At 46.2% G+C, this 25,045-nt stretch overlaps 1 protein-coding gene across 3 annotated transcripts in view; it reads right to left on the bottom strand.

Moving 5' to 3' along the window:
* Window positions 1-25,045, bottom strand: part of LOC119377101 (uncharacterized) — a 133,772-nt gene that overhangs the window by 13,627 nt on the left and 95,100 nt on the right. The gene's annotated exons all lie outside the window — the stretch shown is intronic.

Below are 25,045 nucleotides of genomic sequence, written 5' to 3'. Positions count from 1 at the left end.
TGAGCAGAGCTGTATATGGTGACGTAGGCGGTTTCACGAAAGTGGGGTTTAGTGCCGTAGCGCGTGACAGAAAACCATTGACCGATAAGCCGGTATAGCTATCCACCAGGCGACAGCGGTTCATATCCACGAGCAGATGAAAATGCCTTAACCCTTTCAGCCCTGGAGTTTTTATTTTGGTCGGGGAGATTTTTTGTGTTTGTTTTCCTAATAGATATGACCTCAGAAGACCACAAACGAAAAATTGAGCCAGTGGTGCAAGTATTAATGGATTTACAGACATGACATCAAATTAGGTCATCAGGGCTCAGCGGTTGTGAAATGAAAAAAATGGCATCTTTTTTCCCGCTATTCACTAGAGTACACAAAATATGAACCACGTCTCATTTTTCAATGTGATACTCATTGAAACAGCTTTGGTACGTCGACCCGAAAATTGCGCTTAGCCGCCACAGTTGACCCGCCACGGCGTCACCCATGACTTCGGTCAAGCTTCTTCTTCACTACGGCTCCCAGCTCCGCAAGCATGTCACCATTTTGGTGTCAAACGCAGTCGGGATCATTGAAGAAGTATTCCCCCAAATATAGCGAGTTTTGGTTTCCTTTCCTAGGTGCTAGAGGAAATGTTGTGTCATGGTGTCAATTGACACCGCCAGGGCCGAAAGGGTTAAGAAATCGGCGCCTAAGATTGCGTAGCGTACGTCTGCTATCCAAAATAACCACTGCAGTTTCCTTTTGAGACCGAGATCAAGGGTCAGAGACTTCTGTCCGTAAGTTGCGATGACCGAAGATTGATCGCTTGTAAAGGAGTAGACTTCTCGCGGAGACGCCGGTCAGTTTTGGACGCTGGAATTATGCTGACTTCTGCTCCAGTGTCCACCAGCAAGCGAAGACCTGTGGTTCTGTCGGTGATGTGGAAGAGGCGGCTTGATGCTTGGCCTTGATCGCCCGCCGCTGTTACTGACGATCGGCCGGAGCGTTTCCCATGCGCCATGAGCAGGGTGGCACACATCTGCGAGCCGCGGCACGAAAACGCCGGTGATAGTAGCATGTGTTCTGCGGTGAAAAGCGGTGCTCGGGCTGGTGGAGGGGCCGTTGCGGAGCAGGCGACGTGAGAGATGGTCGGTGTGGACGAGGATGGTCATTTAAGTTATGAATGCTCAGCAATTGCAGACGCAAGTTAGCGACTTCAGCTGCGAGATCTTTTACCGTTTCTCGAAGGGAATCTGCTTCAGAAATCGGAGAGGTGTGGGCAGCGTTTATGACTGCCGGAGCAACGTCCATCATGTCATCGGCCATTTCTGCCAGCTCCGACAGCGTCTTATCCTGAGCTGGGACAAGAGCCATTCGCACGGTAGGTGGAAGACGCTGTAGAAACAACTCACGTAGTATGGATGTTTCTAAGCCGTCCGGCTGGTCCCCAAGCAGGTGCTGCAGGTGACGTAGAAACTGTGTGGGACGGCGGTCCCCGAGCTCTTCGTTGCACAGAAGTTGCTGAATGCGCCGATGCTTAGGCGGAACGAGTCGGTGAAGAAGAGCCTGTTTGACTGTCGTATATGGAGTGTCACCAGGCGGGCCCACGAGGATGTCGCGTATTTCGGCCATTGCCTGTGGCGGCAACGCTTCAACGAGGAGCTCATGCTTGCGAACTTCTGACGTGATGCGATGAATGCGGAACTTGTTCTCGACTTGAATGAACCATAAGGAGGGATCGGCAAGCCACAGCTGTGGTAGCGTTATGGTAGTAGTACCTCCAACAACGCCCGAAGAGGGTACATGGCCGGGTGCAGCGGCAGCGGTACCAGGGCTGAGGCCGTCGAGATGCTCACGCTGCTCCATGGAAAGTCGCGTTCGTAGTCCGGGTCACCAATAAATATAGCACACTGAAACGCGGTTCCGAAAACACAGCGCGGTTTATTATTGTATCTCCGCCATTGTTCCAACTACTTCTTCCTTCTCCACAGCAGACTACCCACTACTAGTTTATGTCCCAAGTGCGTCGTGCCAGAAGAAGAAGAAAAGTATGCCACACCTCAATATAGCGAAGTTGGTAAAAGCTGAAATTTACTTCGTTACATCGCAACTTCGATAAACTGAAATTCGACCTTTCATGCAATGCATAGTTACCAAAGGATTGATTTTACACTGAAAATGCCACAAGAATGGCAGACTAATGCAGTAACCTGAAAAAAGAAAGATTTTTTTTCGTGAAAAAAAAATCAATTTTGTTGAGCATGAGGTGCAGAAATCACAATTGGATGCCTTTCCAGAGTGTCACGCGTAAAGACGAAACAAATGCAGATTTAACGCTATAACGGCTGCTTGGGCGTGTTGGTTCATGATTAAGATAGATTTACCAGCGCAAAAAAGACAGGACATTTAGGAAGGACACACACACATAGCGCTGCACTTTTAACGCACTGTGCAATTCCGCTTATTCTGTTGCCGCGGCTTCACGTTGCCCAGCCGAACCATTTGATCTCCACAAATGCGCAACATCGAAAACCGTCGCACGTTAGAAAAATAGTCAGTTGCACCGCAAGGCCAAAACAATGAATCCGATAGGAAGAAATGGGAATTTTATACGAATATAGGCTAGCAGCTCACTCCTTCAGGAAAAGCAGCCGCTGCAGTAAAAGAAGTGATCTATTTATGGCTCAGGGGCGGATCCAGGTGTCTACAACTACATCCATCATCAGATCGGTTAGGGGGTACAACGGCTGACGCCACCACCTCAGCAGTGCATTTTAGGGGGGTCCCGCAAATTTACAACAGCCCAGTGGGGACTACGGTGGCGCCTCAGAGCCTTCGTTTGAAATGTGCATAGGGAAGCAGGAAGGGGTGGAGCGTTGAGTAGAGAAGTAGAGAGTGGGGAGAAGATTCTCCTTACCCCTGTTGGGCAGTGGTAGCCAAAGCAACCTGACAAAGTGGGGCAAACTCAACCGGCAGCCTGACAAAGGAGATGGACGACAGGCACCGAAGGGAGGGGGCGAGGGGTGGCAAGGCTTTGGGGGAGGGGGGTGCGATCGCCCCTACCGACCAGGGCCCCCTCTGGATCCGCCGCTGCTCAACGGAAGTTTTGCAATTAGAGCACAACACCTACAACGGTGGGTTCCGTCTGCTGATCCCCTCTCAAGATACTGCGGTGCCCGCGACCAGACCCGGTGGTACAAAGTACGCAACTCCTGTCGGACCCACGCAGCCCCCCCTCCCCAACCCTCCGGCTCCTATCTCAATGTGCCCATCGCGCGGAGACGGTCAGCTCGCGCGCTTTCACTCGCACATGGAGCATACGACGTGCGGGGTATGTAATCGCGATTTGGACTTTATATGGAAGATCATGGCGAAGACGAAAAATTTGCCTGGAGTGTCTATAAAATTGCTATCGAAAAAAAAGGAAAGATAGCTGCGGGATAAGATCGCATGAAAGCACTGCAACAGCCTGAATTACGGCACATCCGATTATGGTGGCCATGTTTCCGTTTTCCGACATCGCGCGCCGAATCGAGCAAGTACGGCCCGTGCCGGTGTCGCAAAGTCTTGTAATTCGGCTTTGTAGCAAAACATCCATATAAGCAGTGGTGTGCCTGGTAAGTGCGAGCTGCAGCTCCAAAAAATATCGAGCCACTGCCTAAAACTTGTTTCAGCAGTGCACTCACCGAAAAAAAAAACAGAAAAAAGCTTTTACTTGCTATAAATGCGCGCATTAGTTACGCTCGCTCTCGCCTGGAAATTTATTCTATTCTTCATCCTTCACAGAGTCCTAAATAGCATCTCTGAATCTCGGGATCAGAGCGAGTAGGCTCTCGGATAACCGCCAACAAGCGTCGTCGTCTTTTTTTCTCGTCGATCGGGATGGCTTTCAAGATACCAGCCTTGTCGACGAGATCCGCTTCCTGAACGATCGCGATCGCTAGCAAGATAACTCAAGCACGTTACATCTACTGCTACCGCCTCTACAACTAATCATGCTTGTTACTTGACACGCGGCGATAACAAAAACACCACATCGGGCGCGAACGCACAGCACGCGCGAAAAAAAAAAAGGAATACACCGCGTGCTTATAGATAGGGTTCCGTGTTTTCGGTTTTATCCGAAAAAATCCCATAAACATTCGGCGGTAAAATTTTCGACAATTCGGATTTATCCGATAAACACCGCGTAGTTATAGAACACCCTGACAACATCGCGCGATACGATGTGCCGTTGTTCATGGTTCCCGCATGCCACGCATTAGCCGGATGCTCTCCCACTCCACCGCTCCGAAGGCGAGGAGAGCATCGAGGTGCGCCCTTTCCCCGCAGCCGCAGCGGCCGTTCGATTTGAAAAAAGCGTTCACAAAATCGCGAGCCAGCATCACCGCGACTTTCGTTGCCTTTCAGTAAAGTTACTGTGGATTTTCCCTGATGCGAGCACAATTTTCCTGAGTTTTCCGTGAGAATTTCCAGACTCTCCAAAATCCCTGAGAATTCCCGGTTTTCCCGGTCGGTAGACACCCTGAAACAAACTCATCTTCAGCAACCTCACTGGTTTCTCCTTGCAAAGGCCGTCGAGAGAGCGCATCAGCCACCACATTCTCTTGCAGTGCTCCACGGTTTAGTTGTAACAAAGCGGTCGCACTGACCGACGTGAAGTGCGCAATGGCCGACGTCCAACACCCTTGGCTGCTGGCAACAAGGTCACAAGAGGACTGTGGCCAGTTCGCAAGACAAAGGGGCGACCCCAGAGGTACACGTGCCAATGGTCACAGGGCCAACCGCATGCGTTACATTCGCCTGCACAGTGTTTCCTTTCTTGTGGGCTCAAGGTGGACGAGGCAAAGGCGTCTTGTTGCAGCATAGCGCCCAGTTCATATCCGGAGGCATCGGTCGTGACGATGATGGGAAGGTTCAGGTCAAGGAAATGTAAAACCTTGCAATTAGTCAGCAGCGAATTTTAAACGGATGAAACTCTCTTCGGCAGCTGACGTCCACGCAAACGGTTCGTTGCCTCGAAGCAATGCCCATAAAGGTTCCACAACATATGGCTCGATTATGTCTTGGGCTTCAAGTTCCCGCAGTTCAGCCGACACCTGCTCACGAAGGGCAGCCGTCGTAGCTTGCTGGCAACGGGTGGAACGGGTTCACAAATCTTAGCTTTATGCTTGAATCCTTTGGCAAGTTTAGGAAGGGCATTGGGGCGACTTGGTTGAAGTACATTTTTCAAGAGTTTGCAGCGCAAGCACGTAAGTGCTGAAAAAAAGGCAAAGAGGGACGCACACGAGCACTGACTACCAACTGATCAATTGTTGATGACAGACATGTACAGATATATATATATATATATATATATATATATATATATATATATATATATATATATATATATATATATATATATATATATATATATATATATATATACAAACTGGTAAAAACGTTTATCACGCACACCTCAGTAGCATGGCAGAATTCGGTAGATTGACTGATAAAACCAAGAAAGAATGATATCAATTAAAAGACTAATGTAGATCCAAAAGCGGAAGCTCCTTTTCATGCAAAGAAACTGAGGGCTGACTAACGCATCTGTCATCATATTTCTGAATATAATAAGACTCTGCAATTCCCCGCGCTACTCAAGACAGTGATGGAAGCGACAATTTTATTTTCGGAGCAGATTCTGGAGCAGAAAAAATGGGGCTTTGGAGCAGCTATTGGTGTTTTCGGAGCAGATGACAAAATATTCCAAATGACTCGTGGAGTTTAAAGCATCACTTAAGCATCTCATAAATATTATTATTTATTGCACATATAATAATCACTTCAAATTGCAAGAAACAAATAATTAAGCAGATGGATGGTCATTGAACACAAATTAAGATGAGCAACATCCATTTAAAATACCAGTACTTGCGGCAGAAATGACATATAAAAGCGATAAAGCTGAGCACCAAATTACAAAAGTAGCCACAATGACATGTAACTATTGCCGAAGCAGCAGTTTATAATCGGTACGAGTTCAATATGTTATTTTCATATTTCGCCAAAAAAGCCAGCACTGACAATTTCAAAAATAAAATAATAATATCTGCGGTTTACCGTCCCGAAACCACGATATGATTATGAGAGACGCCGTAGTGGAGGGCTCGGGAAATTTCGACCACCTGGGGTTCTTTAACGTGCACCTAAATCTAAGTACACGGGCCTCAAAAATTTCGCCAGCTCGGACCCGGGAGTGCAGCTAGCGCTCCTGGATCACGTCCGGCGGGCAGCTAAGGCCAGTGGAGCCCTGGACGTAGGGCCCCAGCCATAGAAGCTCCAAGATTCCCCTTTCCCTTGAATAAAGTTTCACTCTCTCTCTCTCTCGCCTCCATAGAAAATGCAGCCACCACGGCCGGGATTCGATCCCGCGACCTTCGGGTCAGCAGTCGAGCGCCATAACCACTAGACCACCGTGGCGGGGCCAAAAATAAAATAAGCTAAATGAGATATACACTTGAAATGCCAGTTCTTGTGGCATAAATGAGGTCAAAGCTGATAAAGTGCAAAATGTAATCAGTCACACATCAAAGTCGTTCCGGCAATAGTTAGTAATCGTTGTGATAATGAACTAATCTCACACACATTTCACCAAAATAGTCTGCTTGTCAGGTACAAATATACAACTAAATCAGATATACAGGGTGTTTCAAGAAATGTGCCTGAAAATCTTCACAAATATGAAAAATGAGATATTTTCACGCTGCCTTCGTAATTACTTTTCCTGTGGCAGCAGACATCTTAAGCTGAGTAGAGGTCTCAATTACGACAGGAATTAAAGAAATGAAGTCAACTTTTTAGTTAGAGGAGATGAGTGGTCTAGTAAAATGGAAAAATTGCAGCCCTTTCTGTGAAAAGCATGTTGCCGCTTTCATATTTCACAAAAGCAGCCGCTGGCAATTATTAGCGAGTAATGAAACATGACAAATTTCGCCGGTGAAACCGAAACTTTGAAGAGCGCAACAGCCATACTCTTCCAAGACGTCTACAATGAGCAAGCGTCGTCGTACGAGTACCAACCATTGATTTATGGTTGTGTGGGTTTCTTTTGCTATTAGACCACCTAGGGCACATGTATGTTAAAAAATGCAGAACCAACATGCCTGCAATCGCCATCGTGAACAGTGAAATCATTCTGGTCGTCTGCTAGTTGCACTCATCGGAGATTTGGTTTCGGTTTCGCCAGTGAATTTGGCTGAATTTCATTGCTCCACAATAATTACCGGAGGCTGATTTCACAAAAATCTCAAAGCAGCAATGGCCTTTTCGCAGGAAGGACAGCAATTCGCCCATTTGAACCAACCACCTGTCTCCGTTAATTAAAAAGTTATTTATTTTATTTTATTAATGTCGCAATTACTGTCTGGTCATCTTGAGATGTGTCCCACCACAGAAAAAAGTAAGTATGAAAGCAGTGAGCAAACACTACATTTCCCCTATTTTTGATGATTTCCGGACACATTTCTTGAAACACCCTGTACATCGACAATACCAGTACATATAGCATTGTCAGTGTGCTAGTGTCTAGTGTACAGCTAGTATACAAGCTGCATACTAGATGATAGTATACACCTTGTTTTTGTTTTCGTTTAGGCTCGCTAAATGGTCACACGGTTAAAACTCATTGTTTTTAGTTCCCCAATGCCATGTCGGTGCAGGTTTGCAGCAGTTACTAACAAATATTACACTTTGGAGCAGCACGGAGCATTTCTCTTTTGGAGCAGTTTGGAGCAGTTGGAGCAACACTTCCATCACTGTCTCTTTATGGCGTTCCAACACACACCCAGCCTGAAACTGAAGTTGGCAGCCGCGACTTTTACAGTGCATGACTAGGTTGGAGCTTGTTGCTTGGCATAAGTAATTCTTATGCTCTTCTAACCTCCTATTTAAACAATGACCAGTTTGTCCAACGTTAAGTAAAACATGCGAATCAATTTGCAGAATGCTCCACGGGTGTTATCTACAGGCTACATTTAACGCTCAGACCACGGCAACGCTAACAGCCACGGCTATTCTGTTATACGGTGTCGTGGAGCCCCTCGTATTAGTGTGAATGATCGTGGTTGCCAGTTCGTTGCCGACGCAGTCGAAGAGCTCTTACCTCTCTGTGATTATCGATTTCGCCACGTGACCTCCTATCACCCGCAGACAAATGGTCTTGTCGAGCCCACCAACAGAACTCTGACCAATATGCTTACCATGTACGTCAATTCAAGGCACAAGAATTAGGATGACATCCGACCCTTTATTACACACACCTAGAACAGGGCAAAGCATGAAATCAGTGCTTACCTATCTTCTTTATGTTAGACCACCCTGCAGCTGCCTTTTAATGTTCATGCGGACTCTTCTATTGCTTAGACTCTCTGCCACGCAGAGGAAGCATGTCGCGTAGCTCAGCATCCCAGGACTGTTCCAAGATCACCTACAATTCACGGCACAAGAATGTGTCGTACGACAAAGGCGACATAGTTTGGCTCTGGACACTACTTCGCAAACGCGGCCTGTGTCGAAAGTTTCTAGCGCGTTACACCGGCCCTTTCGTCATCGTCGATCGCCTAAGTGACTTGACACATTTGATAGCTCGTCTGCTATCTCACGGCAACCGTTTCAAGCCGACACAACTTGTTCACGTCACCCGTCTAAAGCGCTGTCATCCCTGTGACTCCGAGTTCACGTAGCCATTACTCGCCCAGAGGGCTTCGTCTGTGAAGGGAGGAGTGCTATGCTAAAGCAACAAGGAAGACGAAAGAAGAGGAGGACGAAGGGCGCTTGTCTTGAGAGCGTATCAGTGCCGGCGCGGCAGCCATTCAACTCTTTTCCATCATGCCATCTTAAAAAAAACATATCTCACCGTAACAATATTAAGAAATATGACGACAGATGCGTTAGTCAGCCCACGGTTGCTTTGCATGAAAAGGAATTCGCGCTTTTGGATCTACTTTAGTCTTTTGATCCATATCATTCTTTCTTGGTTTTATCAGTCAATGTACTGAATTCCGACATGCTACTGACGTGTGCGTGATAAAATTTTTACTGGTTTGTATATATATCAGTACATGTGTGTCATGAACAATTCATCAGTTGGTAGTCAGCGCTCATGTGCGTCCCTCTTTGCCTTTCCTGCAGCACTTACGTACTTGCGCTGCAAACTCTTGAAAAATGTCCGCGCTGTTGAGATGTTCGTACTCTGAACATACCTGAGTTGGCAATATAAGAGTGCTGAAGGTCAATGCAAGACACTGAAGCGATTTACCTTCAGTATTCATCTGCAGTGCCGCAATGGCATCTGAGCCCATAATGAAGGGAAAAGGGGGCTGCGCTAGGACGAATACAAAGGACGAGATGAACACAGGACATGCGCTGTACTCACAACTGTGGTGCCTTCAGTTGCGAGTACAGCGCATGAACCCAAACCAACTCGCCCACCTATCTGTGATTCTGCAATGCATTTGAGCCCAGTACAGTGGTGCCTTCAGATGCAGCATACAAAAGAATGTAAGCAGTTCTGTCTCGGAACGCAGCTGAAGCGACAAAACATCCTCCAACTCTTATGTTTGACTTGGAGTAGTCCAAAAGTTGCACTGAGGTAGGCTTCAAAGGGCAAGTGCTTGCAAAATAAGTGGTGATAGAGTTCTTCTGCCAGAATAGTGACAGATGATCTAATATCAAGTAGAAACGAGATAGTCCGACCTTCCACAGCGATGGATGCGTATATTCCACGCTTGTGTCTCTCGACGACACAAACTGTTCTTTCACTACTGTGTGAGCTAGTGTCGTCGACTTGTCCAACTTTTGCTGAATATCCAGATGGCCTACACGTAAAATCTAAGTGCCCAATCTTCTTGCAGTGACGACATCTGCGCTTGAGGGCCTTACATGCAGGACTACTTGCAAGATGACCAGTCACGAGACGAGACTGCCCTCGTATCGTGGTTCTTCCCTTCGTGTTCACGCGTTTTTCGCGCAAAATTCGATCCGGAATGAGCAGTCGCTCCACAACGATACCAAGCTCGAAGGTTCGCGGTACCTTGTACGGGATGCCCAAATGCTTTCGCTTGGCACTTATCGCAATGTGTGCGTTCATTGTTTGTTCTGAAGACTGAGAAATGCTTTGTGCTTTTTAACGTGACGAACTGAGGTCGCAAAATTCCTTAGCTCGCCTCACGGCTTGTTCGCATTGTTTGCAATTGTAATAGTTCGTGAGAGTGTCAGAAAGGTGCCTTCAAAAAGTAACCGCTCACGTAAATGATGATTCGTCATTTTCGAGACAAGCTGATCACGTAGCATCTCACCAGCGAGGATTCAAAATTGCAGTCAGCAATGAAAGTTTGTAACGCTGCAACGTATTCTTCCAATATCTCACCGGCATGTTGAGCACGACGACTTAACCGCTGTCGTGCCACGATGACGTTGACTGAACGCTTGAATGGTCTGAAAGCAAGGCGATTGCAGAGTCATACGTGTCGTTCGTCGACCCAGTGTCACATGCACTCGAAGGGTGGCAGTGTCAGTGGTAGCAGAGCCAGGCTGCGTGTCCGCTGGCTTCAGTGTAGAGAAAATCCGCTGCCCCTCACTGTCAAGACAGGTGAGCAGGAAGCTCTGAAGCTCCAGGAGCCATCATGTACGTCTGAAAAGCCTGCTTCCATTCGTCCCATGGGACAGCCGGTATGACCAGGCGAAGGCAGGAAAGGCGGTCCCGGAATGCTCATTGTGGTGATGCCGCAGGAATCGCCAGGAATTTTGCTTTTGCATGGGTTGAAACCTCATTGCCAATATGTTGTATTTAGAACACAGAGGAGCATCATCTTCTTCAATGTCCCCAGGCGACCATCCTCATCTTCTTTCATATACCCCAACTGTTCACACCAAACTCCAAGCAGTCCGGCAGCAAAAAACATAGCACATATCCTCCGGCCTCCCCACTTTCCCAGAAATCTATGTGAAAGGCACTGGTGCAGCCATGAGCAGAATCTTAAAGGGACACTGAAGCACTTTCCAAAAATAAATGAGGTTTTGGTGTCATGATATAGAATGTCGTACGGCGTGTTTGAAAATCACGTTGAAAATTTGCTTAAGCTAGCGCGAACAACTGTATTTTGCCAAAAACACATTGCACGTTTCAGGCGGCGCCGCGAATCTCTCTGCCGCTACGACTGGTCAAACCTTCGTGACTTCGCCGGGGCGCCGCCGAGGCTGCTGACTGCGCAGAGCAGCAGAGGATAACGTGTAGTCAGTGTTTTCTCGTTTGAAATAAGCGCATTGTTGTTAATGCGAGCAGAAACCTGGAGACTTACAAAGAGGGTTCAACTTAAATTGAGGACGACGCAGCGAGCGATGGAAAGGAAAATGATAGGTGTAGCCTTAAGAGACAGGAAGAGAGCAGAGTGGGTCAGGGAACAAACGGGGGTTAAGGATATCATAGTTGAAATTAAGAAGAAAAAATGGATGTGGGCCGGCCACGTAGCACGTCGGCAGGATAACCGGTGGTCATTAAGGGTAACTGACTGGATTCCAAGAGAGGGCAAACGCGTGAGGGGAAGACAGAAAATTAGGTGGGTAGATGAGATTAAGAAGTTTGTAGGTATAACGTGGCAACAGAAAGCACAGGACCGGGTTGATTGGCGGAACATGGAGAGGCCTTTGCCCTGCAGTGGGCGTAGACAGGCTGATGATGATGATGATGATGATGTTAATGCGACGATCTGTGGCTGTCGCACAGAACTTGGTGTAGTACATGCGTACTTGTTCGAGCCAGTCGCGTGTGTATACACGAGCGGTGACCGAACATGCTGCCATCACCGATGACACGGCACAGGAAAGCGCGCCTCAATCCTCTACCTTCCCCCGTGGTATGTACAGGTTGAAAATTATTTGAATTCGTGGCTAATCACCAACTTACTGTTATTGAACGTCTCACACAGGCAGTGACCATAGTCGAGCCCGATCAGGATCACTGCTTTTTTTGCATCAGGTGATGCTACATGGAAACTCTGGAACGCAATTTTGTTTGTACGATGACATTAGATTGTGACCAAACATCTCGGTAGCGATTGCAGGCTGTTGTTTATGTCACAATATGAAAGGCTGCCATACTGAGTAGCAGAGAAACTCTATCTTGATCGAAAAATACGATCGGAGTCGGGCTCGACTGAAATTGCCCGTGTGACATCGCTGTGGCATAGCCACTTGCTTTGCCGATCAACCTGGCTTTGATCGATATTTTTGATCACGATCGAAAAGTGTCGCTGCTGCACGAGTAGAACGACCCCGGTTTCTAGACGGTGCAACTAACAACCTAATATGGTGACCGACTGGATCTTAGATGTCCATGTCACAGCACACAATCCGTAATGCGTTCGACAGCAATTCGAAATGAGTGTTTTGCGGAAGACCGTGTCTAGCATCGTATTCAGACATAGCGATAAACCGTGTGTCAACTAATAAATCCAGCCTATTAATCGGTGAACTGTTCAAATTAGGTGACGCAGCGAGCTAACGCACCGTGGAACGCCAGGGGCTACGATGACCTTAGTTTGAATCGCACATTCCTTGCAAATTCATTATTTTTTTTAAGCTTTGTTTTAACATTAAAAGAGCCGCTCCGAAGGAGCACTAATTTTCGTTTAAGAAAGAAGGGTGTCCGCCGCTTCTCCAATTCTAAAAGTGACACGAGCAAAATAGTGAGAGCGCCGGCCCACCGCGAAGTGGCAACATATGTTACCGGCCCTCCAGTGACAAGCAAACCACGGACGCTGGCAAAACCGAGACAAGTGCGCATTGCGAATAACACGCTGGACATAACTTCAGTGACCTGTTCATCATTACGCCTGGAAGTAACGAACAACATTCTTAGAAGCGAGGTGGCGCTGAGAGCTGCACTATCGTGGGCCCCGCCAAAACTCTCTCCGCACCTCACGTAAAACCGCTGATTAGAGGCGTTACCTTAGTTTTTCTTTTCGTGAAGGCAAGCCTCGGTGACAGCGAGATCCTCCTGTCGCGCGAAAATACAGAAGGGACCGCATCGCGGTTCAGTCGCGCTGACTTCATAGTCGAGACCGGGATTCGCATGTACTTGCCGTCTTGGAGATACCTCGCTCACTTGCTTTTGTAGGTTTGGAGACGTTGCTCTTCATAGCAGTGACAAACTTTGCAGCCCGTCATCTGATTTCGAGGGAATTTGTGAAATGCGACTTTACTGCGACCGTAGGTGCAGTAGGTGCAGCCGCAGTGCAGCCGTAGGTGCGACCGCAGGTGTGACCGTAGGTGCAGCCTAATGCCGCGCAGAACTTGGCATGGTGAGCCCGCTTAAACACGGCGCACACAGGCTGTTGCCAAAGCCGTAGAAACACTACTGGTGAACTTGGCTATCGCAAGAATGTCAAAGTGAGCGAACAGGACGTAAGCAAATCCCTGCAAACACCACTTCCCTTGGCGGCAGGTAAAACCAGAAGCCAATGCGCCCCCCCTCGATCACGACACTTCTCCAAGTCTCTGCTGTCCACCTCTCCGTGCTCCGCTTATGCCGATGGGCATTCCCGCGGTTAAAATTTTGCCCGCTTATGGCGCCGTTGTTAATTATAAATACAGCAAAAGAAATCTACATGGGTATGTTATAAGAGGTAAAAAAGAAAGGAACAACGGTCGCATACAAGCCAACCAAGACAACAAATCTCCTACTAAAACCTAAGGACCGTCCACCAAAAGAGCAAGCGCAAGGCGCTGTCTATAAAATCAAATGTTTCGACTGCCAGGCCATACATTGGCAAAACGAAAAGCTTCACAAAAAAAACAGGGGATATTGAAAATGTAGAGCGCCCTCCGTCGACAAGCCCATACGCTTGATCCATCATGTTTCGCTGGACGTGCAAACGAAACCAGTCGGTTATCAGAGCCTTTCAGGTGCTAGTTGCTGGTTTTTGTCTTCATTCTGCGATAACTTCCCAATGCCTCGTATGCTGTTCAGGCAACGCGGAAGCCAGGACAATGCCGGGAACAAGATAACACTGATTTTAAACGAGTGTACTGGTTACCTGAACAAAGAAAAAAAATACCGATGCCAACTTGCTTTGTCAATAAGATCGGCACTGCGTTTTGGTTAGAAAATTACCGGACACGCAAGAGCGCTCTTCACCTTCAGTTCTGATTTCCCCATGCCGTTTAGTTGCGTTGCCTGCAATATAACCTAGTCTTGTCGAAGAAAATTCAATACTACACACATTTTTAAACAGACGAACGTCGACGCATGATTGATCAACATTTGCTTGTCAGTGTTGTTGATAAACGAAAGCAACGATTTAAGATTCGCCCGCGACAAATAAATGCGTGCAAGGCTTCACATAAGAAGTGTCGCCCCACGATCAGCACAAAGGCGACAAGGGTACCAATATGGGCTTGTTGGTTCATCGTAACTGGCTAGTAGCATAGCGCGGCAAGACACACGGACAAAGAAGAAGAAGTACGAGACGAACACAAGCGGATGGATGAATGGATGGATGAATGGATGTATACGGCTGTGCCCTTTAGATCGGGCGGCAGCTCACGCCACCTAGCCATAAGTTAAGTACTATCACTATGTATTGAAGGATTGCATTTCACTCGTGCCTTGATTGTAGCCTCCAATCGGTTAGCCTCCTCCTGGTTATTTCTACTCGTTAAAGTCTATTTTGCCTTCACTGTCCCTAAACCCCAATGCTTTGAAAAATTCCGCGCCATTATCTTGGACTGTAGGGTGAAGCCCTTTACAGAACATTATCAAATGTTCAGCCGTTTCCTCCTCCTCTCCACACGCACTAAATAACGTGTCTGTGCCTTCGTATTTGGCTCTGTACGTCTTGGTCCGCAATACTCCCGTCCTGGCCTCAAACAGCAGAGAACTACCCCGAGAATTATCGTAGATCAAAAGATCTGCGATAATTCTTTTGCAATTTACTGCTTGAAAGTTCGGTAGGTCCTCCAGTGATGCTTTCGTAAGCATCCCCATTTTCCACATGTCCCTCTCTGTTTCCTTCACCTTCTTCTTAAACCGATGTTTCCTTTTGGCTTGGTATTCTGCTGTTGTCTAATACTTGCTTGACAATTTTCGAGTTCGCTTCCTCCATTTAGTATCAACATTCTTCCTGTACAAGTAGCTGAAAACTTTCCTAGCCCAACGCTCCTCTCCATTTTTCTCAATCGCTCCTCAAATTCTATCTTGCTGCTAGCTTCCCTGCCCTCGAACGATGTCCATCCCATGTCACCCCCTGATTTGGGGTATTCCCGTGTGCTCCCAAAGCAAGCCTACCTATGCCACGTTGTTTAATTTCCAATCTTGCTTGAACCTCTGATCTCATGCACAAGACCGCATTGCCGAACGTCAAACCTGGGACTATGACCCCTTTCCAAATCCCTCTCACAACGTCATACCTATTGTAGTTCCACAGTGCCCTATTTTTCATTACAGCTGCATTCCTGTTGCCCTTAGTCATTACGTATCTTTCGTGCTCCCTTAGGTACTCAGCCCCGTTGTTTATCCATACGCCCAGATATTTGTATTTATCCACTGTCTCCAGCGTGACTTCCTGTATCTATGCTCACTGCCTTCATTATCATTAAGAATCATGATTGCCGATTTTTCCCTACTGAACTCCAAATTTAACCTATCTCCTTCATTACCGTAGATGTGTATCAATCCCTGCAGATCTTCCTTGTTGTCCGCCATTAATACTATATCATCTGCATACATCAATGCCGGTAATGAATGTTCAACGTGTTTTCCTTGCTTGGCAAAGAGAGGCTGAAGCCGAGTCTACTCCAATCTAATTTAGCTTCTAATCCTTGTAGATACAGCATAAATAACAGAGGTACAAGGGACACCCCTGTCGAAGCCCGCGTTGTATTTGTATAGGTTAGGATACCTGTTTTCCCATTTTATAACTACCCTGTTACTTTTATAGATGTCCTTTAAAAGATTAGTTATTCCATCTTCCACATCTAGTGTGTCCAGTATTCCTCACAAGTCTTCTTGAATCACACTATCGTAAGCTCCCTTGATATCTAGAAATGCCAGCCACAGGGGCCTGTGTTCTTTTTCCGCTATTTCAATACACTGCGTCAATGAGAACAGATTATCCTCCAACCTCCTTCGTTTACTGAACCCATTTTGTAGTTCCCCCAGCACCCCCTCATTCTCCACCCATGTCTGTAGTCTTTCCTTTACAATCTGCATCACCAGCCTGTAAACTACTGATGTCACTGTTATAGGACGGTAATTGTTTATATTTGTCCCCCTTTCCTTTATAGATCATGCTCATCCGGCTTAGTTTCCACCCGTGGGGGGCTTCACCATCCATTATTGCTTTGCTCGCTGCTGCTCTTAATGTTTGCTTAGAGTTTGGACCCAATTTCTTTATGAGAATAATTGGCATGCCGTCAGGGCCTGTTGATGTGCTATTAGGAACCCTCTTCTCTGCCCTTTCCCACTCTCGTTGTCCCAGTGGAGCCACTGCGCTAATTGGTCCATCCTCATCCGTTAGGGTGCATGCATCGCTTCCTCGTTTAAATTTTTCTGTCATCATTGTTCTTATAAATTCCATTGCCTCATCCCCTTCTAGCCTAACCCCTTGAACTGTAGTTATAAACCTCTGTTCCATGCTTGTCTTATTACTGAGAGAATTGAGATGGTTCCAAAACTCTGCAGCTGCCTTTTTATCCTTTTTGTTTACTTCCGCCATCCATTGGGCCCCCTTTCTTCTAATCTTTTCATTGGTCAGATTGGAAGCTTCCTTTCTGCAGCTCAAAAAGTTACCCCATTTTCTTTCGACATTATCTTCCGGTTCACCCCTCTGTTTAGCATGCCTGTGTTCTCTGGAGGCTTCCTGACGTCTTACGATGGCTCTCTTCCTCATCCCACCAGCTCTTCGGTTTCTGTCTCCTTTTCCCGGTTGATTTGACTCGTACCTCAACAAGCTCCAACTCAAACAGTCTAGTTAGATTTGTGTACGTCCACACTGTTTTAGTATCCTCGGTGATTACTTTCTCAATCTCTTTAGCTGCCATTTCTATTTGCCTTTCTGAATAAATATTACCCTGTGGTCGCTCATATTGCCTCCTCCTATTTTCATTTCTCTTCCAAAACTCAGCTTGATATGTTTGTGATCACTACCCAAGCTTCTGGAACCATATTCATCTATGTTCGTCACCCTTAGCCTATCATACATCCTATGTGACATCAGTGCGTAATCTATCGTCGACTGCAGCCTTCCCACCTCCCATGTTATCTGCCCTTCGCACTTCTCGGTACTGTTGCAAATGATTAAAAGCACAAAGGCGCCATCTCTTGGCCAGCTTCGCAAGGTGCCGACAGTCTGCATGCCGTGCCCGCCTTTCACTTCACAGTCTGCATGCACTGCGAACACAGTGGACCTATACGGTGGAGCTGTTTGTTCAGAACATTTTTGCACCCTTTCTCTTCAGCACAGTATGCTGATCGCAATGCTGCACAGTAACGCAATGCCGCCATGGGATGCAAAAGGAAAAATCACAATATTTCAAGAAGATATGCAAAGTAAAGCCCATATTATCGTTCAAGAAAAACCAGAACAACAACACTACATCCAACTTCTGAATACTAAAGCCGTCCGATATTTCAAGTCCACAACGCATTATCAGCCACCGCTGTGCCGAAACAAGAGCTTCGTTGTATACTGATGATATGCGCAATCAGTTTTATTTGTTCTGCAATACACCACTCAAATTTATGTCGATGGCCGTGTATGTCGTTTCGAAAAAACGGTGAAACACACACAAACAAACACACATAGAGTATACAGATGCCTGTGGTATAGTGCCTAGAGTACTGGCTAGTGTGCTGAGCGCGCGCTTTGGCGTGGCCACCACGCTGATGCCTTCCGATAGTCACCGCATGGCGGCGGCTCCTGCGCCTGCACCTGCGTAGCACGGCGCTTTCTGCTGCGAATACAGTGTTCTTCGTTCCTTGTAACACAGTCGTCAAAACACTCGATCGGAAGAAGGAAATCTTATTGCCAAATTATTGCCCGCAGAGAATCCTCAACTGGTTGGGCACTAGAAAACGACGAAGCGTTTCACACGCACCTCACGTTGTCTGCTAGGTTTCGCGACTCTATGCTTCACCACCAAAGCGAAGCAAAAAAGTCGCAATGAATATACTACGACACACCCAACTTGCCAGTCGAAAACAATCAGCTAATATTGACGCGTTAGACGCAAAAAAATCGTGAAATCGTGTCGTAAGGATGGCTCACGGCAATTTCGGTGGCGATCAAGTCCGATTCGGATTCTTCGCTGCTACTCGTGAACATTCGCTGGCGATTTTACTCGCAGCAGGGTGCTTTGAAGGGCCAGTTGGTACATCTTATTCCGTTGAAAACAGCGCGAAGACGGGACGAAGGCAAAGGAACAGCGCTTAATTGTATTCCTTAGCCTTCATTACGTGTTCGCGCTGTTTTAAAAGCAGCGATTCTACTCGAAGTCGATCAAGTCAACTGCAATTCGCGCCTCTCAGTCGCGGTTTATTTCATAATATTAGCGGCGCATCACACTCGGTATGATGCACCATCATGGACTTGCAGAGTGTATCATGTGCCGCCAGATCGGTGGCTACGATAATTCTCGCGAGCATATATTTGATCCGGAACGGGTCGACAGTAATCGCAAATTCCCGTGTAACGCTGGTATTACACAAATACAAATATTACACACGCTGGTTTTACACAAATATTTCTTGAAGACATTATGACACTAGCTTTTGCACTTCGTTCGCTCCCACAAACAGGATGCATTTTTGCTCATCCAATGCTGCAGATATCGGCATAACCCCATACTTTCGGATCGGTTGTTTCGATGTTTCTGCAGTTCAGCTGTGCCTACTGCATTATTGCACTACGTGAGTCTGTAGAGCATCGTTTGTACGCAAATGTAGGGCGGGGTGGGGTCACTTTCACTGTTCTGCGTTTTCCAGCATGGCATCCGTATTTTCTAGATCACATGCGGTGAACACAAGCCAGTCTGAACAGGATTCACTACTCATGCATTTTATTTGAACGGCACTGCTCACTTCACAAAAAAACATTACGAATGTCTCTGGAGCTTGAATTTCATTTTAACTGAAGGAAAGGTAAGTTCAAAGAAACCGAACAGGGGTCATTAGTCAAAATCGACATCTCAATTAGATAATTTCATTAGCGTAGCATTCTGATTGTCTGAAATATTGCCTGAAAAAATCAATTGCAAGGCATCTTTGTGAATATGGGCTCTTGTTTTTAACCGCAATGAAGTAACAGCTTAAGGTGGATTTTTGGTAAAAAAATTCAATTTTAGAATTTCAAATAACCTGATATAGCATGTATTTATCTTTCAGAAAATGTATCACATTTCGGCACTCACCGTTTCAAAAAGAATTTTTGGTTCTTTTTCTTTGACACATTGACAGGTAATGCGCGCATACCCCTACGTTATTTCTGCGTTTTTTTTTTCAAAAGAACATTTTTGTAATTTTTGTACCTTTTTCTCGAGAACTATTGGGCTTAGAAAACAAAAATTTCCACGTGTTAACTAATGGCATTTACATAACTGGCACTAGAATAAATAGCCTATGCGCATTCGTATTTTTTAGTATTGAAAAGTCAGTCATAAGTGGCAATTTTCATAAATCAAGAAACGTAAAAAAACATAACAAATCTAGTTTTTGTTGTACGCTCACAATTTTACTTCCACTTCTGTAAAACCTTTATACAAAATGGCAATGCTGTACAGGTGGCAGATCTTATCTAAAAAGTACATCAGTAGAAAAACAAACACAAATAAAAAAAATTAAACAATTTCAAACTATCTTTGAGCTTTAATGTAACCTCTACCTTAAAATACCTCGCAAATTTTAGTCATAGCTTTCATTACCACTGCTGTACAGTCAAACTTCGAAACTCACTTTCAAAGTTTGACCCCACCTTAATAACTGGGAATATAGTCTGAGCTTCACTATGAAAAATCTCTCTTTTCCACAACTTAACCATCAACTTATCAAACATAAGTAATGTTCAAAACACACACATAAATGTGAAAAAACGCTCAACAGAAGAGACAGAACACAAATAGCCATATTACCAGTTCTTAAATGAGCAAAACAGTGCAAAATGTTTAACGGGAAGGAACATACTCACACAACTGCTATAATCAAAAATATTAGCGAAAAACCTCATCTATACATCAACAGAAAATGCGATAGCCACTCCGACACAGCGGCACGAACCATGTTTTCTGCCTGCCCTGACGCTTCACCCGCTGCATCAATACTCTTTGCAGTTCTCATTTACTCGTGCGTACACAAAGAACAGCGCACACACGATAAAAACAGACAAATTGGGACACGAGGCACGGAGCACTTATAAAGCTGCAGAAGCACTAATGTTGAATTCCAATGGCAGAGTCGGAGCAGCCGATGGACTCCGCGAGCGAGCACTCGACTCTGGCGTAGAGCGACGCCTCCAAATCCGCGATTGGAACACAATCCGCGCCGCCGGAGCAAGCATGGGAGCAAGAAGGAAGCGGACGTGCTTGAGTTGCCCAGAATACCTTGCGTGTAGTTATTCCATTCTGCTAATTCCGCTGTCGAATTCCCGCTCGTACGCGGCAGTTTCAGCGTCGCTGTCACTATCCGATGAATCGCTCGTGCAGAAACTGGAGTTTTCTGACTCGGAGCTGTCGCTATCGATCAGCGGAAGCAATGCCGCACGATTTGCCCAGACGCCCATGTGGCCCATGTTGTCCGCCATTACTGTCAAAACACGCGACAGCGGCAGCGCCCCCAAGCAGGCAAACGTGTTAAAGGAAGTACGTCAGGCCGAGTTCCGGTCGACTCCGCCGATTGTGGCGGAGCAACTTTTCCTGCTCCACGGAGTGACTCCCGCTCTGAATCCACTCCGACTCTCCCATTGGAACGCTTGACTCCCGCCCTCACTCTGCCATTGGAACACACTTGCTCCAAAAGGAGCAGAAAAGCTTGCTCCGACTCCGCCATTGGAATTCAACATAAGACGAAGACACGCCGGCCAAACCGGCGCACGGGCTACACCTTTGTAGTCACTGGAAAAATTTCAGAGTATCGCATCTATTTCCGCGCGCCGCCGCCGACGTGATTGGCTTACTCGCATCACGTGACCTTTCGCCGCCATATCCCTTCCAAGCGCTTTGGGTGCAGGCGCGTTCAATGCAGAGCGTGCCCGGACATTTAGCAGTACCACGGTCCCCAGAAGTACTTCGACGCTTTTTTAAACGCGTTATGCAGACAGGGGCGTAAGCAGACTTTTTTCGGGTGGGGGGGGGGGGGGGGCACCTTCTTGATCTGAAGTGGGGGCCTGGCAGGCAGATGTGATCGAGTGTCATTTCGTGCTATGCATGCCACGGGAAAAAATTTCGGGGGGGGGGGGGCACGGGCCCGGTGTGCCACCCCCTGGCTACGCCACTGCACGCAGATGCCAGAAGAGAGTAGCTCACCATCAATCGAACGTTACTGGTGAGCTACTCTGGGAATCTCGTTTGCCGTGTGGGAAAAATTATTGTCAAAGAGCGCCGTTTTACGTGGCTGCATAGTTGGCCTGAACGAATTCGCCCCCTCGAATAACACTCCTTCCTGCAGTGAACTACACTAACTTTGCCGGAAAAGATCTTATGTGACAGGATACTTCACCTTTTCGGTTCGCTATGGTCAGCGATATTGAAAATTCCATACCTTTCTATTTGCTCGGCTGTTTATACCTCGATCTGTTGAACAGATTACGCATGCTATCCGAGTTATAAGCGTGTCACGCACGAGAGCGAAATCGAAAATTTATGAAAATAATTACTGTTTACTGGTATACCTTGAAGGCAATTTTGGCATGATCATTTGGCATTGCACAAAACAGAAGCGTGGAACTCTGTTGATAAACTTGGTATAAGGCAATGTTATCAAGCGTATTTTTAAATTTGTTGCAAGAAAATGGTGCTAATGCTGCATTGCGCCGAGCGTACCCTTAAATACTGTATAGTTGGTGAGAAATGGTCACAGCAAAAAAAAAAAAAAAAGCTGATCCCACGCATTGAGGGAGTCGATTTTATGCGAGCCCTAGGTCTATATGCATACTGTGTTGCAGTAGCATGCTGCATGCGCTTTAAAAATTCCGGGATGTGCTATTTCTGATCAAAAGAACATAAAGCACCGTGCCGAGGACGTTTTGATAAGAGTGCATTATAAAAAAAAAAGTGCGCGCAGTGCAGAAACCGAACCCCAGCTGTTTACGCGCTGGCAACGCCCAAAAAAAAAAAAGAACTGTTCGTCGGAACACAGCAAAATATTTGCAAATTCATTGCAACGTTGGGAATATTAAGGAGACAAGAAATAGGAAATGAAACAATTAAATAGTGATGTCAATCATTTTTGATGGCCTATTTTCTACGTATCGCAAGATAAGATGACCTTACCTACCGCACGCCGATTCGCCCGTGCGTTCGGCTGCTGGCGTTCCGAATCAAGACGTCGCGCACAACTTCCCATTACCGTACACACACAACTTCTATTACACATATCAACCAGTTGAACAGCAAGCACGGTGCGCAAGCAAGCTATGCGTCAGCGATCAGTCGAAGGACGCAATGTTGAATGTTCTCGATTGTTCGATAACGTTCTCGAGTGCAGTGAACCTGAACACCGACTGCAAAGCTAGCGCAAAGAATCAAGATTCACCAAATGTCGAAGTAAATGGCATCTCGCACGATGTCACTGTGCTAATGCAACTATGTTTACAGCTCCGGACCTAGCGAACACGCCTGGGCGTGACACGAAAAGAGACCGATGAAGCCATGAAGAGAGCTCGCGAGCACATGGCAACATTCGCCGTACGTTTCATTAGTTACACCGCTAACCGCGCAGTCGATCCATACCTGTCGATGACTCCAAATCACTTCTAATATCTTCTTGGAGAAACACACACACATAATGCCGTCTGCCGAGCGTAACATGGCACTGAAACTAAAAGACCGGTCACTTCTCAAAACACGCTAGCAACGCGCCGGACTGTCTGGAAGGGACATGGCCGCCGCCACCCAATGTTGCCCGCGTGCAGCCTACCTTTGCGGTACTCTGATTTTCCAGTGATTCTACACCTTTGCGATAAGCGTCGCCGCCTGCCGCGAAAGTTGGAAGGCATCACCGCCCTGCCACCTCCTCCCATAGGAAACCCCCTCCGCTCAGCACACTAGCCAGTATATTCTAGGCACTATACCTGTGGCTCAAACGAGCCGAGGAAAGCGGCACAGCGTTGCCACGCAAAAATGTTCTTTAGATATCTGATACGTGTTTATAATCGCAATAGTAAATACAATGAAAATGTATTGTAATGCGAGCTTATCTTAAAGTTTGGAAGTCACAGCTCCTAAGCAATAAACAATTTCCTTGAACAGCTACCTCAGATCAGAAGTGTACGTCACTACAGGACAACAATTTGGCTTTGCGAAGCGATACACCTTCTGCAGCTGCCGTCCGGATGAGTTTTCAAGTGCAGCGACCTCTGATATTGTGTTCTTGTCAATTTGTGGCAGCAGAGCGAAGTCCACTGACCATTCGGCGCTGGATGCCTAAGAAAGCGGCCACACTTGGCCCAAAAGTTCTCCCAACTACTGCTGCTCCGCCTCTCCTTATGGGGCACTAGCAGACGATTCCATGACTGCACAAAGCACAAAATGGTGGGCGCGCCCAGTGCTACTGGAGCACAAAGCGTTATGGATATCCCGTATTAAGCGGTACAAAAATGACGTCGGGATGTTCTCAAGACAATAAAACCCCTTTGCAGAATGCTCAGAAAATTCAGAGCATAAGACAACCTTTGAAAAAAAAACAAACAAGCAAAATTCTAACAACAGAAAGTAACCGACAGAAACGAATGTTGCTGGTTCACTGAAAACACCGAAAACAACTTGAACCATTGGAAAGGAAACCTGCTACCAGCTTACAATCGTGACCTGATCACAGCCAGAAAAGCAAGGGAAACTGAGCCTGGAGTGAAGTCGAGCGTCTCCGCGGCTGCTGCTCCCAGCCCATTAATCCCACGCAGCTGCAGCAAGCGCACCCCCTCAACACACTCACCACTTGGTCTATGAAAGAACTTGGAGGTTGCACCTCCCTTCCTCTGAGGATGTCGGGCTTTTGAAAGCCCTAGTTAATGACCTAACCAGACAGGCAACACTGTCAAAATGCCCAGCTTTATTTCTTGATATGGCATAAGAGCATTAATAAAGCTACACATTGTCTACTCCTGCTCTTTTCACTTTATCACGCATTCATTCATCATATCAGTGTCATTTCTCATCTGTTCAACATATACAAAATCAAGCTCTGCGCATTATTTCTAACTTTAGTCGCGATAATATTAATATCGTACGCATGGAGAATAAAGTGCTCACCACTGATTTATTTGAATTTAACTTAATTACCTTGCTTTTCAGGTTAATTATTAAGAGCTCACCCACAAGTTTATTTCCTTGGATTCCTTGAAGAATAATAACCCCCTACTCGTTTTGCTGAAAAAAAAAAAACTTCTTGCTGCCTAAAGCTTATACTAATTATGGCAAAATGACAGCATCATTCTGTGCGATCAAAACATGGACTCTTCCTCACCCCATCAAAACATCGCCATCTCTTACTGCATTAAAAAAAAAAAAAACTCAAAGTTCATTTCCTGAACCAATAATTATACCAGTTATTCATAGTGTGTACTGTTTTAGTGCTTTTCTCCCTTTTCTCTATATTTATAAATGAACATTACATGAAATGCATTGTTACTGTTCGTGGTGTATTCATTTACATGTTTTCACTGTTAGTATGAATATAATATATGTGTGTATATATTAATATCAATATTTATACAATTAGAAAACAGTTCTGTACGCTTAAAATGATGATGTCTCCAATTATCGTAGCATTTTTTCTGTATAACTATTGTCTTCTTTTTAGGTTGACTTGATATATCATTTGTTC

Source organism: Rhipicephalus sanguineus, unplaced genomic scaffold (genome assembly GCF_013339695.2).
Source record: "Rhipicephalus sanguineus isolate Rsan-2018 unplaced genomic scaffold, BIME_Rsan_1.4 Seq347, whole genome shotgun sequence".
NCBI lineage: Eukaryota > Metazoa > Arthropoda > Arachnida > Ixodida > Ixodidae > Rhipicephalus > Rhipicephalus sanguineus.
Note: the sequence above shows the minus strand (reverse complement) of the source record. Positions and strands in the feature narration are given on the sequence as shown.